We start from the raw sequence: 17556 nt of genomic DNA on the forward strand, positions 1-17556 counted from the left end.
TTGGTTTACTGAATTTGAATTTCTAGAGGTAGAATATAGGAGTCTACATTTCAACAGACATCCCAGGTGATGAGTAGCAACAGTGAAATTTGAAAGCCACCACTTTTAAGTCTGTGACTGATCCCCTTAGTCCTATGCTAGACGCACATATATTCCTGTGCTAGAAGCACACCATAACCAAAAAGAATCTTGCCAAAAAAAAATAAAAAAAGAATCTTGCCTTTGCCATCTTCTTTGTGTCTTTGTTCATATTACTAGTTCCTCTGCAATGTACATTTTATTTATCCTTCAAAACATACTCAAATCCCACCTCTGCCATGCTTTCCCTGAATGTTTCTCTTTTCTTGAAATGCCATTGAACTTTAAGCCTCCAATACAAAATTCCTTACAGGTCTGTAGTAGCATATTTAGCTAATAAAAAGAGTAGAGTTTCTTTTTTATCTCCTAAAAAGTTCAATTAATTAACACGGTGCCTTGCCGGAAGCAGATGTAATTTTTTTCTTTTGAAGTTCGTTGAAATGAATTACAAATCTTTTCCTAATCAATGTTTACAACTTAACCCAAAAGATAAATATTAGCCAAAAGATTAATGTTTGAATCTGGCTCCTTTAACTGAAGGGAGTATAGATAAAAATACTGTACTTAGGATTTAAAAAATTAATTCAACCCACAGTAAATTAACATATCAGATTAATTTAATAATTACCTGCATCCCCTTTAAGCTCTAAGACTTGACAATGCTATGACTTCAAAAACTGCTCTAACCTCAAATGTCAGTATAAAATGGGTGACAAGAAAACAGCAGCTACATTAGAAAGGCAAAATGCACAGTGACCATTTCCAGATACCTCTGACATCATCTTATCAATTCAAGGTGGCAAAAGCAATTGATAATATTAGTTTTTGCACTGCTTATTACTTAGCAACAGCTATTATTTCCATGTAGAAATATTATAGATTAAAAAAAGAAATATTATAGATACTTGAATGAATTAAATTTTATGGGGAAAAAAATAATTTGATACATATCAAATTTTTAAATAATTGAGCTCCATGGACTGTATCTGTATCATAAAAACAAATATATCTGCTTGACATATGTTCTGAAGAACTTCATTCCATCTATAATTTGAATCTCCAAAGAATATGAAGTTGCCTACTTTTACTTTCTGAAGTAAAAAATTACTGTGGAAATAGTGTGAAGTAAAAAATTACTGTGGAAATTGTGTGAATGTTCTAGTCTGATAAAGCTGTTGCATTAAAAGATCAAGTTCTCAATTAAAGAAAACCTGATGTTTTCATTCCTTCTACCTTCATATTGTATGATAAGCCTTTTACCCTGAGCTAAGAATGATCACTTATTCTCAATTTTGAGTTCCTTAGCATAACTTTAAGAATTAAAGCCAAAATCTTGGTACAATATTTCTGAACTATTCCTTACCTCTGTACTATTGGATCCTGATAGCATTTTTTAAAGACATGTAAAACTATGTGAATATAAAACATTTTCTAAAGTCTTATTAAAAAAACATGTTTGGGACGCCTGGGTGGCTCAGCAGTTGAGCATCTGCCTTTGGCTCAGGTTGTGATCCCGGGGTCTGGGGATCCAGTCCTGCATCCGGCTCTCTGCAAAGTGCCTGCTTCTCCCTCTGTCTATGTCTGTGTCTCTGCCTCTCTCTTGTGTGTCTCTCATGAATAAACAAAATCTTAACAAAAATAAATAAAAATAAAAAATAAAACATGTTTGATTTTCAAAGTTTCTCAGAAGAGTGGAAGTTTCCAACTAAGAATTTTTTTTACTCTCCAATAACTACTTTATGCTATTACCAGAATCTTAACATATTAGCAGTATTTGCTTGCTCAGAGCAAGTATGTAAAAAAGTTTGCTTAACTTAATAATTATATCAACATTTGTCATATAATTATGGCCCACATTTTATAGTATTTCTGGTTTGGAGAATAGATACTTAAATCTATTTAAATCATCCATATATACATGAATACATTACTTCTGACTGGAACAATTTTTTGATGTTTTTATCATTTATTGCGTATTGACAACAGAATACATGCTATAAAACTTAAGGAAATGATAACACAAGAATGTTCTGTTTGGGGCACCTGACTAGTTCAGTTGATAGAGCATGCAATTCTTGGTCTTAGGGTCATGAGTTCCAGCTCCACATTAGGTGTAAACATTAAAAAAAAAAAAAGTCCCCAAGTTTTCCTAAATGAGTATAAAAGTTTTTTCATGATCCAACACTTGTGTCAAAGAAGAAACAGGGGATCCCTGGGTGGCGCAGCGGTTTGGCGCCTGCCTTTGGCCCAGGGCGTGATCCTGGAGACCCAGGATCGAATCCCACGTCGGGGTCCTGGTGCATGGAGCCTGCTTCTCCCTCTGCCTATGTCTCTGCCTCTCTCTCTCTCTATTATAAAAAAAGAAGAAGAAGAAGAAGAAGAAGAAGAAACAGACTAAGTTATAAAATAAAAAGAATAACAACTTTCTACCTCATAAGTGAGCTGCAGTAAAGGCTATATTCAGAGCAAAATTCATAGCCTTACACATTTGCTACCAAAAAGGAATTAAAAAACAAAAGCCAGAAAAAAAAAACCCAAAAAGGAGTATTTGTAAATCATAATGAAATTTCCTGTTGTTTCTAATTCATTAACTTTTCTTTTTTCTGTTCTTTCACTATTATAATAAAAAATTCAAATACATATGGTTTACAAATAAAAATCAGTGAAATACATTGCTAGATTTAATCTTATCAAAAAACAAAACAAAAAACATAGTATTAGGTCTAAGAAGAGTGCTAAAGCCTTTGAGGATTTGAAGACTACAAAAGGGAACTTTGTATAACACCCTGCTAATAAAATTTTAACTAGATGAAAAGGATGACTATCTAGACATATAGAAATTAATAAAATTAGCTCAAAGACAGAGAACCTAAAGAAATCAACAAGTATGAAAATACTTCAAACCTTTTCCAAAAAACATTAAAACAGTATTTCATGGGTAAATTAAATTTTCTGACACATGAATAAATTAATCCTATGCTCTTTAATCTCTTCCAAAGCATTCAAGAAAAAGCTTCCGTATCTTTTTGCTGATAGCCAAATACTGATAGAGCCAAAAAATTGGGGGAACAAGGGCAAGATCTAGTGAAGAGGTTCTCAGTGAGGTAGATCTCTCTCTTCCTATGCTCAGGAATCCTTTCTTGCATAGCTAGCAAATATAAGTACTACTTAGTCACTAGCTAATTAGTCTTCCCGAGAAGTAACTGCACTGAAAATCCCTTGTATTCTATAACCACCAAGGACCAGCAGCAGCATTCTCTCCTCTCCCACCATATTTGATCACTGATGTTTTTGGTCAACAATGTTTTGTTTTTCAGATTTAGAGTCTAGGACAGCCCTGAAAATGCAGCGCAAATAATAAAATAATGTAGCTTTTCTACTCTCTCATCTTAAAACATATCTAACTGGTCCTTCAATTTTTCTAACCTTTTGATATAAAGGTTTAACCTAACAGATAAGTAGAGGCCATTTGTCTTTTAGTGAATGCAATTTTCTTGGTTGTAGTACTGTTTCAACAGATATTCTGGGTTATCAAAATACCTGCTTCCCAACCACTCATAACCCAGAAAAATAGGTGCCAGAAGAATGCTAGAGCCAAGGAGCTGACATAGAACTCCTAAAAACCCTTGGCATTTCCTAAGTGGTAAAAGGAACACCTTTTGATCCTCATAATAAGTCTCTTTCAACCACATCTGAGTTTATGTTAATATGGTGATTTCTGGAAAGCCCCTAAGGGTAGGGGGCTGGTCACCAGAGGACCAACCATGCATGATTAGGTGGTTAGGACTTTCAGCCCACCGTACACTCTCATTTCATGGAAGGGAAAAGAAGCTGGAGGTTAAGCTAATAACCAACAGTCAGTAATTTAACCAGCTATTTCTATGTAAAGAAGAGTCCATAAAAATCCTAACTGAAAGGGCTCAAAGACCTTCCAGGTTGGTGAACATGGGGAGGTGCTAGAAGGGTGGCTTTCCTGGAAATTCATGCCCTTTCCCACATGCTTTGCCTTATGCATCTCCTCCACCTGGTGGTTCCTGAGTTGTATTCTTTTGTAATAAACCATTAATCTCGTAAATCAACTGTTTTCCAGAGATCTGTTAGCCATTCTAGCAAATTATCAAACCTGAGGAGGGAGTTGCCGGAACTCCCAATTCATAACCTTGTTGGATAGAAGCTGTGGGCAATCTGAGAATCCATTATTTGCAACTGGCACTTGAGATTGAGGGTAAGGGAGCAGTCTTGAAAAACTGAGCTTTTAATCTGTGGGATCTAATGCTAACTCCAGGTAAATAGTGTCAGAATTGAACTAAAGAACACCCAGCTGGTGTTGGTTAAATTAGCTGGTATGGGAAAAAACCCATATGTCTGTTAACCAGAGTATTCTGTGGGTACTGTACAGGGGAAACAGAGTTCTCCTTCAGCTTGTTTTTTTTCCCCCTTTCACTACTATACTGGACAGTGCTCATAACCACTGTTGTATGCTTCTCTACTAAAAAAATATGTAGTTTATTCTCAGAATCTAAGAATAGGTTTTTTTTTTAAGATTTTATTTATTTATTCATGAGAGACACAGAGAGAGAGAGAGAGGCAGAGACACAGGCAGAGAGAGAAGCAGGCTCCACGCACAGAGCCTGAAGTGGGACTCGATCGTGGGACCCCAAGATCACGCCCTAGGCTGAAGGCAGGCACCAAACCACTGAGCCACCCAAGGATCCCCATAAGGACAGTTTTGTATTAGGATGTCTATTCATAATTCATAGTATTAAAAAATAAGAAAAGTTATCTATTTCAAAATAAATTAAAAAATTAAGTCAGTATCCACTCCTACTTAGTAAGATAAAACATAACATAACACTGAAATAGAAAAATCCTAGAATGGGTAGCTCAGTCAGTTAAGCATCTGCCTTCAGCTCGGGTCACGATCCCTGAAGCTCCTTGCTTCTGCCCCTCCCCCTGCTCCTTCTTTCTCTCTCTCTCTCTCTCTCTCTCTCTCTCTCTCTCTCTCTCTTCTCAATGAATAAATAAAATCTTTAAAATATATATATATAAGAATCCTTCTATTATATATCTAGAGCTAAAGCTCAAAAAACTCTGGCATCATGGCTTAATGGCAAACCCTAGAAACAGTCTTACTAAATTTATAATAATACTTTGACCTGTTCTGAAAGTACTAAACAATGCAATTAGATAACATACCAAATAAGATGGATATTAGAAATGAGTTGGGTCAGAATAATTATTTATGCATAATGATTATTTATATGGAAAAAAAACTAGAAAAATTAAATGAAGTACCATCAAAAACATATTTTTTTTTTTTTAAGATTTTATTTGACAGAGAGAGCACAAGCAAGGGGAGTAGTAAGCAGAGAAAAGGGAGAAGCAGGCCCCTTGCAGGGCAGGGAGCCGGATGTGGAGCTTGATCCCAGGATCATGATCTAAGCCGAAGGCAGATGCTTAACCAACTAAGCTATCCAGGTGCCCCATAAACAAGAGATTTATATAAACCAATTACAAAATACTTACAGCAATTACAAAATTTCTATACAAAATTCTATATACAATTACAAAATATATATATATAAATAGCTTTTATATACTAAAAACAGCCAATTATAAAAATACACTTTAAAAACAAACCATTCAAAACCACAGATACCTGCTAAAAGGAATCAATGCTTCTTGAGTAAACAGTCAGAGCAAGGTAAGTACAAGATGAGCCTGAGACATCTCACACCAAAAAAATAAAGTAGTACTCAGAAAATGATGGGAATATATCAAAAGTACATGCAGCCATCTTGAAGATCTTGCTGACCAAAAACAATAAATTTGAGCATCAAAATGAATAAGCACAGGGGTGCCTGGGTGGCTCAGTTGGATAATCAACCTTAAGTTGGTTAAGGTTGATTTCGGCTTAGGTCATCATCTCGGGGTCCTGGGATTGAGTCCCATGGGCTCCCCCACTCAGTGGGGAGTCTGCTTCTCTCTCTCCCTCTGCCCCTCCCCTCTCTCACATGTGGTCTCTCTTTTTCAAATAAAATCTCTTTAAAAAAATGAATAAGGACAGGGACGCCTCGGTGGCTCAGTAGCTGAGCATCTGCAGGTGTGATCCCGAGGTCCGAGATCGAGTCCCACATCAGGCTCCCTGCCTGGAGCCTACTTCTCCCTCTGCCTGTATCTCTGCTTCTTTGTGTCCCTCATGAATAAGCTTAATCTTAAAAAAAAAAGTTTTGTTTTCTTTTTTAAGATTTTATTTATTTATTCATGAGGGACACAAAGAGAGAGAGAGAGGCAGAGACACTGGCAGAGGGAGAAGCAGGCTCCAGGCAGGAAGCCTGATGTGGGACTCGATCCTGGGACTTCAGAATCACACCCTGGGCCGAAGGTAGGCACTAAACTGCTGAGCCACCCAGGGATCCCCAAAACAAAACTATTTTTGGGAGAACACAATTCAACCTACAACTGTATATTGGATAATTATAAAATAGCTTTGTTAAAATCTCTAAATTTAATCATTGTATTGCAGTTAAGAAAACATCCCTGCATTTAGGAAATAAAGGCTAAAGGGTATTACTTAAGGGTAATAATAAAACGTGATATTCACAACTGTTTTTCAAGTGGAGGGGGTGGGAATGCCTAGCTTGTACAGGAGTAAATGTAACTTCTTGGGTGCCTGGGGTTGCTTAGTTAAGCTATGGACTCTTCACCTCAACTCTTTTTTTTTAAAGATTTCATTTATTTATTCATAGAGACACACGGGGGGGGGGGGGGGGGGGGGCAGGGAGGCGGAGACGCAGAGGGAGAAGCAGGCCCCATGCAGAGAGCCCAACGTGGGACTCGACCCGGGTCTCCAGGATCACACCCCAGGCTGCAGGTGGCACTAAACTACTGCGCCACGGGGGCTGCCCTTCACCTCAACTCTTGATCTCAGGCTTGTGAGTTCAAGCACCACATTGAACTCCATGCTGAATGAGGAGCTTACTTAAAAAAAAAAAAAAAAAGTAACTTCTCACAGCTTTATATCTTCATCTGTAAAAATACAGATATTAAGAACACTAACTCAGGGCACCTGGATGGCTCAGTCAGTATGCACCTGACTTGATTTTGACTCAGGTCGTGATCTCAGGATCCTGAGTTTGAGTCTCATGACTGGTTCCATACTCAGCAGGGAGTCTGCTCAAGATTTTCTCTCTCTGGGACGCCTGGATGGCTCAGCGGTTGAGCATCTGCCTTTGGCTCAGGGCCTGATCCCACAGTCCCAGGATGAAGTCCCACGTCGGGCTCCCTGCATGAAGCCTGCTTCTCCCTCTGCCTATGTCTCTGCCTGCCTCTCTCTCTGTCTCTCATGAATAGATAAAATCTTTAAAAAATTTTTTTTTTTTTTTTTTTTTTTTTTAAATTTTATTTATTTATGATAGTCACATAGAGAGAGAGAGAGAGAGGCAGAGACATAGGCAGAGGGAGAAGCAGGCTCCATGCACCCGGAGCCTGACGTGGGATTCGATCCGGGGTCTCCAGGATCGCACCCTGGGCCAAAGGCAGGCGCCAAACCGCTGCGCCACCCAGGGATCCCTCTTTAAAAAATTTTTTTCTCTCTCCCTCTGCACATGTGTGCATGCTCTCTTTCTCTCAAATAAATAAATGTCTCTAAAAAAAAGAAACTCAGTGCTCACTTTGGGAGCATATATACTAAAACTGGAAAGATGCAAAGAATAGCACAGCCTGTGGACAATGATGAAACACAAATTTGTGCAGGATTATGTATTTTTTAAAATCCTTTCATTAAATAAAATTACTAAATGTCAGAATACTTAAGTCAGATTTTCAAAAGAAAAATACTTAACTCAGAGTTTTGTCAGAAGTGAATTACTTAAAATATCCAGTATTTATCACTGTGACTGGCATGCAGGCAATACTCAATGAACATTAACTGCTCTTCTTGATGCTGTTTTCATGGTCCTCATCATTCATGTATGTGGTATTGGCACAAGAATAAACAATATTTGGGAAAGAATGAAAGCCCAGAAACAGACCTGAAAGTAAACAAACCTCATTTAAGGTATTGTTTAATGTGTTTTTTGTTTTTGTTTTTTTTTTTTTTTTGAAACATCTACCTGTCTCCGTGATTTCTCTATTATGGAGGCCTCAGAATATCAGAAATGTCTTTCAGGACACTCACACAGAATTCTTCTGGACCTAGAAGCTAGATGCCCCTTAGCCATTATCTACTTTCTTATTCTCTTTTCTAATTTTTTTTAAAGATTTTATTTACTTATTCATGAGAGACACAGAGAGAGGGGCAGAAACACAGGCAGAGGCAGAAGTAGGCTTCATGCAGGAAGCTTGATGTGGGACTTGATCCTGAGACTCCAAGATCACGCCCTGAGCCAAAGGCAGATGCTCAACCACTGAGCTACCCAGGTGTTCCTAGCTTTTCTACTTTAAAGGGCATCCTCTTGTTACAGAAGTCAGGAGATAAAAAGAAGACATGCTAGGCATTTCCTGTTATCTATTATGTCACCTTCCCTAAGTTGTGCATCTGTGGCTTCCTTCTAGCTTTGAATTTATCTCTAAGAATCATCTACATTGTCATTTTTTTTCTTCTACGTATCAATCATTCTAAAAATCCTATTCATCTTCTGACAATATCCTAAGAGGTTCTTGACCTTCTTCTCTATTTGACCTTTATCATGAGTTCCTCCTTCTGACTTAAGTTCTGGTTATTTAAAAAAAAAAAAAAAAAAAAAAAAATCCCAGCAGGAAAAAAAAAAAAAAAAATCCCAGCAGGAGAAGCTAAGGGAGTGAGGAGTAATGAGGTGAGATGGGGGTAGGGCTTTAGCTCCATCATAACCTGCCACTATTCCTACCAAATTCTTCGATATTGCTAATTACTATCATTTCTCAATCACTAAAAGGACTGACTACATAAATGCAGATACAATCCACAATTCTTTTCTGACCCGCTCCCACATAGAGTGCTTCTCAAGCTCTTCATATAAAAAGTTTGGGGCATTTTTAGACTTTTCATCCTTTTAGGTGGTATACCGTGTGTCAGAATCTGAAATCACAGACTCTTACTGGTTTTCATACATTTCCTAAAGCCCAGGGCATACATCTTCTTGAAGTCCAGAACTACTTTTCCTGTTACTTTTAATATAAACCCAGGACAAAATGGTCTCTACTCCAAGAGTTCTTTCTATAATTTTCATATAACTTTTTTCTACTGGCCATAATTAAGTTCAAAACAGCAAATACTTTTATAGCTTCTTTTACCACCTAAAACATGAAATTTTATTTTTACATGATCTGCTTGCAAAAAAGCAAACTTCCAGAAGGTGCTGGGATATTTGACATTTTCCATCATAATTAGTTTGCTTCTGTACTAACATGTTAAATAAGAAGATACCATCTCAGGGGGCACCTAGCTGGCTGGCTCAGTCAGTAAATCATGCAACTCTTGATCTTGGAGTCATGAGGGTGTTCACCACAGCGCTTACTTTAAAAACAAAAAAAGGTATCATCTTCATCCACAACTTTCAAATATTCTACCCGTTTCTACAACCAAATAGCATATTTCCATATAGATGTCTAACTTTTTTAACTGATAGGTTACTTTCTCTCCCCTTCTGTGGCAAAAACAACTACTCTTCCACGGAGAATTCATTTTTCCCTTCGAAGGTTGTCACTGGAAGGTAGCCCTGCCAAAAGACTATTTTTCTTAGCTCTACCTGCAACCAGATATATGCATGTAACTCACTCACCTCAACATAATCCAAACATTGTCTCTTTGTTAATCTGGCCTGAACATCTTATTATTAAAAGATAAAGAATGCTTTGGAATTAGTATAACAATTTTTCATGACAAAGCCAAATCTACAAAAAGAAAGCATTTACTACAGTTTAGTGTAATAATACATCTTTTTCAGTTCATATAATATCTGACCTTGATGCCATTATGAAATATGTATCACAAAGCTACTTCAACTAAAAAGAAAACTGTAAGTGGTTGAAAATTCTCAGCCCCAACAAAAATGTACAGTTTAAGGAAGAAGGAAAAAGAAATCCTCCTTTCCATCATTCTCTTTATCCCTAAGGAAGTTGTCTTATAGGGAACAGGCTTATTGTCAGATAAATTCAGTTCCACTAGTCATCACTAGTCATGTGACCTTAGCAAACTACATATACTTTCTTTTTTTTTTTTTTAAGATTTTATTTATTTATTAGAGACACAGGGGGTGGGGGTGCAGAGATACAGGCAGGGGGAGAAGCAGGCTCCGTGTGGGGAGCCTGACATGGGATTCAATCCCGGGTCTCCAGGATCATGTCCTGGGCTGAAGGCGGCACTAAACCTCTAAGCCACCGGGGCTGCCCTACATATATTTTCTGATCCTTAGTTTCTTCACATGTAATAAATAACTATCTCATTCACAATTTTTTTTTTGAAAAGGTATTTCAAATACCTAACCGTGATAATACATATGAACTACAAGTGGAGCATACCATCTGCTATAAAACAGGTTTTCTTCCTTCTTAATGCCTATGACAAGTAAACGGGTGGGAAACAGAAAAAAGAAAAAGGGACAAACTTCCACATTAGATTCATTCCTCATTTTCCCAAGTCTTTTTCTACTTTCTTCATTTCTATTTCTCATTTCCAATCTTTTGAAGCTTTCCCATTTTTCACATGTCCTACAGGTATAGAGTAGGAGATAGGCTTAAAGTGCCTAGAGCAAGCAGGTGAGAGAACTAAGGCAGATCTCCCCCCCCCCCCCCCCCTTCTTAAATTCAGCTTAACAGCAAGGCCTCACTGGGAGGGTCCTGGCATCCTAATAAGAAACTCATAACAATGATTTTTAAATGGTGAAGAGCAGGGAAGGTGAGAAGGTAACTGGCAAGGCAATGGGATCACCTCCCGTTAATCAGAACATTTAGTAGACCAAACATTTCAGATGTTAAGAGCTCTGGTTTAAAAAAAAAAAACAAAAACCTGAAAATCAATCAGAACACATTTACCAATGAAACACTATTAAATGTCAAATTCTTATAAACTCGAATGGTCTGCCTGGAAATCTAACCAAAAAGGCTAACCTCCCCGAAAAGACCTTCTGGGAAAAGATTTTGATTTTCAAAGACCCAACTGACAAACTTTGAGAACACATCTACTTAGAATTTTAGTGGCTTTTTCCTTTTCCTTTTTTTAAAAATCTTTTTTGCAAACCTTAAAACAGCTAACCATTTTCTAATGTCTATGCTTATTTTGTTCTAACTAGTAACTAAATGTGTTAAAGAAAAAATTACAGAACAATTACTCTTTTTTATCAATTAAAAATTTTTAATATTTTAATGATAGTGGCTATTTTCCTGATATAATGCAGCAAAGCTATCATCCAAATAATAATTATTTGTTAACTGACATCGCATCTACCTCAATGAATATAAAGCCCTTATCTTTATAATTTTGCTGCAAAATAAATCTGAAATGTTTTTTAAAGGCCTTATTTTCCAATGCACCTTACAGTAAAACTTCTATATAAGAATTGTGAACCTGCATTTATGTCATACCTATCTGTAATGAAATGTCTAGAAAATTAAATCAAGTCTTCCTGTCTAGAGAATTGAGTCTGTTTACTTGAGGCTACACGTATCTAGTGCAAAAGGATTCATTAAAGTTTCAGAGGTATCACACACTAATACCATCAAAAACCAGAGAAGTGTTGTACTGGATTACCACACTAAAAAGATCTACCAATCTATGAAATTTATAACAGTTTCATAATCTCAGCCAGTCCCACCCAATGTAGTCATGCTGCAAACATTTTTGTAACATCAAAACTAGCACAGTATTTTTTACACCACTGGTTTAATAAATATCCACTTAGGGCAGCCTGGGTGGCTCAACGGTTTAAGCGCCCAGGGCGTGATCTTGGAGTCCCTGGATTGAGTCCCATGTCAGGGAGCCTGCTTCTCCCTCTGCCTGTGTTTCTGCCTCCCTCCCTCTCTCTCTCTATCATGAATAAATAAATAAAATCTTTAAAATAATAATAATAATAATAATAAATATCCACTTAATGAAATAACACTACCTTTGCTAGAGAAAAGTCCCCTGCCAAGTCTATGGATCAGTTCTTTTACGACAACCCTTATTTACCTATTATTTAATTTTATTCCAAATTCTAGATTCTGAAATGTTTCCTTAAAATGTTATCAATATAAAAACTTCAACTGTGGGGATCCCTGGGTGGCTCAGCAGTTTAGCACCTGCCTTTGGCCCAGGACACGATCCTGGATCCCGGGATCAAGTCCCACATCGGGCTCCCGGCATGGAGCCTGCTTCTCCCTCCTCCTGTGTCTCTGCCTCTCTCTCTCTCTATGTCTATCATAAATAAATAAATAAATAAATAAATAAATAAATAAATAAATAAATAAATAAATCTTAAAAAAAAAGAATTTGCTTTAAAAAACTTAAACTGTAATAGAATCACACATTTATATTTATATAAGGCTGAAAGGATATTAAAAACCATCTGGCCCAACTACCTCCTGTTTCAAATGGTGAAACTGAGGTGCAGGGAATTTACTGAACTAACCAAGGCCACACAGCTTTTTATTGTTCCTAGTGGCATTAAAATCCAGATGGCCTTCTACCTTGTAGTCCTTTCCTTATATCCTGTTGCCTCCTCTGCTCCTTTCAAAAATGCCCTTATCTGTAAAATACTAATTGCATAAGAACAAATGTAAGAAATAAACTTGCCAAAGAACAATTATAAGTATTAAATTATGCAGCAAAAGCTACCAACTTTCTCCACTTCACTTCACTCCCATTTCTACTTAATGCTAACAAACTGCTACATTATAAAAAAAAATTAGGGGATCCCTGGGTGGCTCAGTGGTTTAGCGCCTGCCTTCAGCCCAGGGCGTGATCCTGGAGACCTGGGATCGGGTCCCACATCGGGCTTCCTGCCTGGAGCCTGCTTCTCCCTCTGCCTGTATCTCTGCCTTTCTCTCTCTCTCTGTGTCTCTCATGAATAAGTAAATAAACTCTTAAAAAATAAATAAATAAATAAATAAATAAATAAATAAATAAATAAATAAATAAAATTAGAGACATTACTAGCCTTCATAATTAGTTTAAGAAAATCTAGTTTATGGGCAACCCAGGAGGCTCAGCGGTTTAGTGCCACTTTCAGTCCAGGGCCTGATCCTGGAGACCTGGAATCGAGTCCACGTCGGGCTCCCTGCATGGAGCCTGCTTCTCCCTCTCCCTGTGTCTCTGCCTCTCTCTCTCTCTCTCTCATGAATGAATAAATAAAATCTTTAAAAAAAAAAAAGAAAAGAAAATCTAGAGTTTACACACTACTAAGAACATAAGCTGCAACCAGACAATCTTTAAGTTTCAGTGGTCAGTCCTTTCCTTCCAGTACTTCCTGATTTTACCCACATCCACAGTAACAGCAGACATATCCTATAAACTCTGCATTCTTTTACACGCATTACATCAAGAAAATAAGGACTTTTTTCTTTTTGTCCTTGATTATAATATTGATTGCTATTAGTAACACGATAGGATAACAAATGTATTTTAGAAAAAAAACTAGGTTTTCTTTTCCTTTCTTTCCTTTTTTTTTTTTTTTTTTGTGGTGGATAGCTTGGGCTTTCTATATTCATTAAAACAGTAAAAAACATTTCTTTGAAATAAATCTTTAAAGACTAGTTTAACTTCAACTACAGTTTCCAGTTTATTAGGAATAGCAAAATGACCTTTAAATTCACATTTGCAAGTGTGTACAGTTTTATAAAATCATTTTCTAAAACAAAACTTTGAGTGTAAAAATCTAAAGAATTTAATAATAGCTTATGAAAAAGCACTAAGTTTTATAAAAGTTTAGTAGAGAGGGTTTTTTTTTTGTTTGTTTTTGTTTTTTTATTCTTGAGAGACACAGAGAGAGAGGTAGAGACAGACAGAGGGAGAAGCAGGCTCCTCACAGGGAGCCCGATGCAGGACTTGATCCCTGGACTAGGGATCACGCCCTGAGCCCAAGGCAGATGCTCAACCGCTGAGCCACCCAGGTGCCCCGAGATAGATCTTCAAAATATGTGTATTTATAAAGTCATAAATACACACAGAACTACATCTCTGTATAGAACTCAAAATTTATTAAGCATTTATTCTACTAGAGACTGTTCTCAACTATTCATATAAAACAGTTCCTTGCCACGTATATCACAGTCATAGAAAGAAATCATCATAATGTAAGGAGAATGTGCTTTCATACTGGAGGAGTTTTGTAGGAGCACAAAGATAAGAGCCAATATGCCAGTGTTTTACTAAGTATGCAACACAATGACAATGTGTGCTTGTTAATATTCAGAAGTTCAGTCTTCCGTACCTCTTCCTTCCTTCTGGCTATACAGGTTCAAGCACGGATTCTCCCAATGCTCCCGATTACCCATCCCAAATTAGCCAACCCCAAAAGAAGTTCCAAAGCCTGGAATCAGCAAAAGGATTGTCTCTGTAGATTTTCTGACAGTCATGGTAAAAGAGAGGACAAGATGCTGCTGCTCTTTGTTTAGCATGTTTATAAAATGAGTAACATTTCAGGAGCAGCACAATTTGACTATGGCACCTTCCAGTCTGGGGCTTGCCATATACAGCTGATAATGTATCTGCGTTTGTTGATGTCCATCTTCTCATACTTCAGGAATACAGAACAACAACAACAACAACAAAAAAGAATCTAGGGCTCCTATTTGCAAAATTCAGGCAGACACGGGGGATATACTGTGTGCCACTAGTTCTAGAAATAGTTCCCCTTTGAGGGTCTTCCACTTCCTGGGAGAAAGTAGGATGTCCAAAGAACCTGCATATAAGCTCTCCTGCCACCCCACAAAAAGTAATTGCAGCAGCACTTCTATGTGATACAGCTTAAAGCAGCATGGAGTATACGGTATAAACTTCAGGGAGCCCCATATATGCCCTCAAACCAGGGAAACTGAAGGGTGCTCCTATCCTGGGCACTGAGGCTGGTAATTCAGGCCATCAGTAACATCCTGTACTTTGAAATTATAGGATTCTCTCTCTTTCCTGTAGTGAGCTTCAAGATTTTAAAGAGAAACATCAGGTAAACTCAATCCAGACCAGGATATGTTGCCATCAAGTCTGCTAGTTCCAAGACAACAGTAGTGCTGCTGCAGCCAACAATTCCTTGGCACAGAAACATGCTAAAATGATATTGGCAGCAGCACCGGCTCTTCTCTTTCACCCTGTGCTGTTACTATAGCTCCTTTTGCTAAATCTGCCTCTGAGTTTAGACAGGAGCTGGATGGTTCATAATCACCCAGCAGCTGCAGCTGAGCAATACTCAGCCTAATTGTGGCACTGGAGCAGCTGAGAGGAAGAAAAGCGATAATACATACCCTACAAACTGCCGCACACAAACTGCCATACACACTACATCCAATAAGATTACCAAGATAATTTAATAGGCACAGATTATTACCTTTAAAGAAAAGCAGTTATACTTCTCTGGAAGAACTCTGGATTTGTATAATAGACCGGTTTAAATCTGAACTGAAGGTGACCTAAACCATGTAGAGGTCTGAACAATGGAAGATCTTAACTAAAACTTCCTGTAAATATTCATATAACAAAGCCAGTGCCACAAACATCACCTTTATAACATGACTGAAAGTTCCTATAAGAATCTGGCAGAGATGTGATCTCTTCTTTAACTCTACATTGCAACAACGCAAAGCAATAAAATCAACATCTAAAACAGCAAGCAATCCATTACATAAAGCAAGTAGCATAATACAATGATTCCCAGAATTTTTGAAACTCCAACACCATACTGTCAATTCGCTTTCTTGAAACAAAACATACTCTTCTGTTAGGTGCCATATGGCACATCTTCACAAAGCTTAAGTAAACGAAAACTTATTATGCTGAGAATTTCATGACATCCTTAAGAATATCAAAACTCAGGCCAAAATTACTCATCCAAAGAATTACTGTTAGAGAAAACAGAAAATGGGGAGTGCTTGGGTGGCTCAGTTGGTTAAGTGTCTGCCTTCGGTTCAGGTCATGATCAGGTTCTGGGATGGAGCTGGAACTCAACTGGATTCCGACTCCACTCCTCCACTCCGACTCCCACTCCTGACTCCCTGCTCAGTGGGGAGTCTGCTTCTCCCTCTCCCTTTGCCCCTCCCCACAGCTTGTGCTCCAGTGTGCCCATGCTCTCTCTCAAATATATAAAATCTTTTAAAAAAAGAAAACAAAAATGGTTAAAAGACTTATTACCTTGATGCGATTTTGTCGCATTTACATAATTTTGTCACTTATATAATTTTATGAAAAATAAGCTGTATTTTACTGACAAAATAGTATCCATTAGTTTAATACACATTTTGACTACTTAATATTTATCATTCACAATTAAACTAAAGAGGATTTAAAGTTAGTAATATCTGGTTTGTCTTCCCTCAAAACATTAACATAATGTATTATTTATATGTCAAAGTAGCGATAAACACTAGCTAAAATATGACGATTATGATTTAATAAGGCTAATCCTGTTTGCAAAGGACAGCCCAGTGTTCTAAAGGCAGTCACTAAATGTTAAGTTCTTTACCCAAGCACCTTATATAGTACATTACACAGTCTTCTTAAAAAAAAAAAAAAAAAAAAAAAAAACCATTGGAACCACCAGCAGGTTAAAACTTTGTAACCACTACAGAATCTGGGTCCCAATCACAACTTCCTCCCACCTCCCATATCTTTACTTGTACAGAAATCACTTCCTTGCAGGTTTTTTTTTTTTAATTATACTTTTATTTCCCAAGTTTGTATTCCCAGATACCAGAGCTTAGTAGTGCTTTTTGATATTAGGTGCTTTTTAAAATTGAAGTACAAATGACATACAACATCCTACGAGCTTCAACTGTACATCATAGTGATTTGATATTTTCTATATTATGAAACAATTCCCTCCTAAGTCTAATTACCACCTGTCACCATACAAAGTTATTACAAGAATATTGACTATATTCCCTATGCTGTACCTTACATTCTTCTGACCTATTTTGTAACTAAGTTTGTACCTCTTTTTAATATAATGCTAAAAGGATAAATGACAACTACACTGAACACTACATCGAGTTAAACACGTTTATAAAGAAAAATTACTCACGTTAACAAATTTACTGCCTAAAAAGATGCAAATTTGGACTTTGTATAAATAAACCTTATACCACAGGTTGGTAATATTTCACTTAATACTGCATTGTTGCTATTAGCCTGTAACATTTATTCTTTCAACATTACATATCATGAAGGAGATCTATTTGCATGGACATTGATTTTTTTTAGCTTGAGATTTTCCTGAATTAAAAAAAAAGAAAACTCCACCCATATATTAATATTATACTTCAGTCATAAGACAAATTCCACCTATCGCAGGAAGACGGGTCAAAGTCATAATT

The 17556-nt window shown here is 37.1% G+C and overlaps 1 protein-coding gene and 1 non-coding gene across 2 annotated transcripts in view; one reads left to right on the plus strand and one right to left on the minus strand.

The window, feature by feature from the left end:
• The window catches only part of YES1 (YES proto-oncogene 1, Src family tyrosine kinase), a 65735-nt gene that overhangs the window by 46253 nt on the left and 1926 nt on the right, over positions 1 to 17556 (minus strand).
• On the plus strand, positions 7744 to 7847 carry LOC119872722. Its single transcript, XR_005362753.1, has one exon. It is a non-coding gene; the product is annotated as a U6 spliceosomal RNA (small nuclear RNA).

This window comes from Canis lupus, chromosome 7, assembly GCF_011100685.1.
Source record: "Canis lupus familiaris isolate Mischka breed German Shepherd chromosome 7, alternate assembly UU_Cfam_GSD_1.0, whole genome shotgun sequence".
NCBI classification, from domain to species: domain Eukaryota; kingdom Metazoa; phylum Chordata; class Mammalia; order Carnivora; family Canidae; genus Canis; species Canis lupus.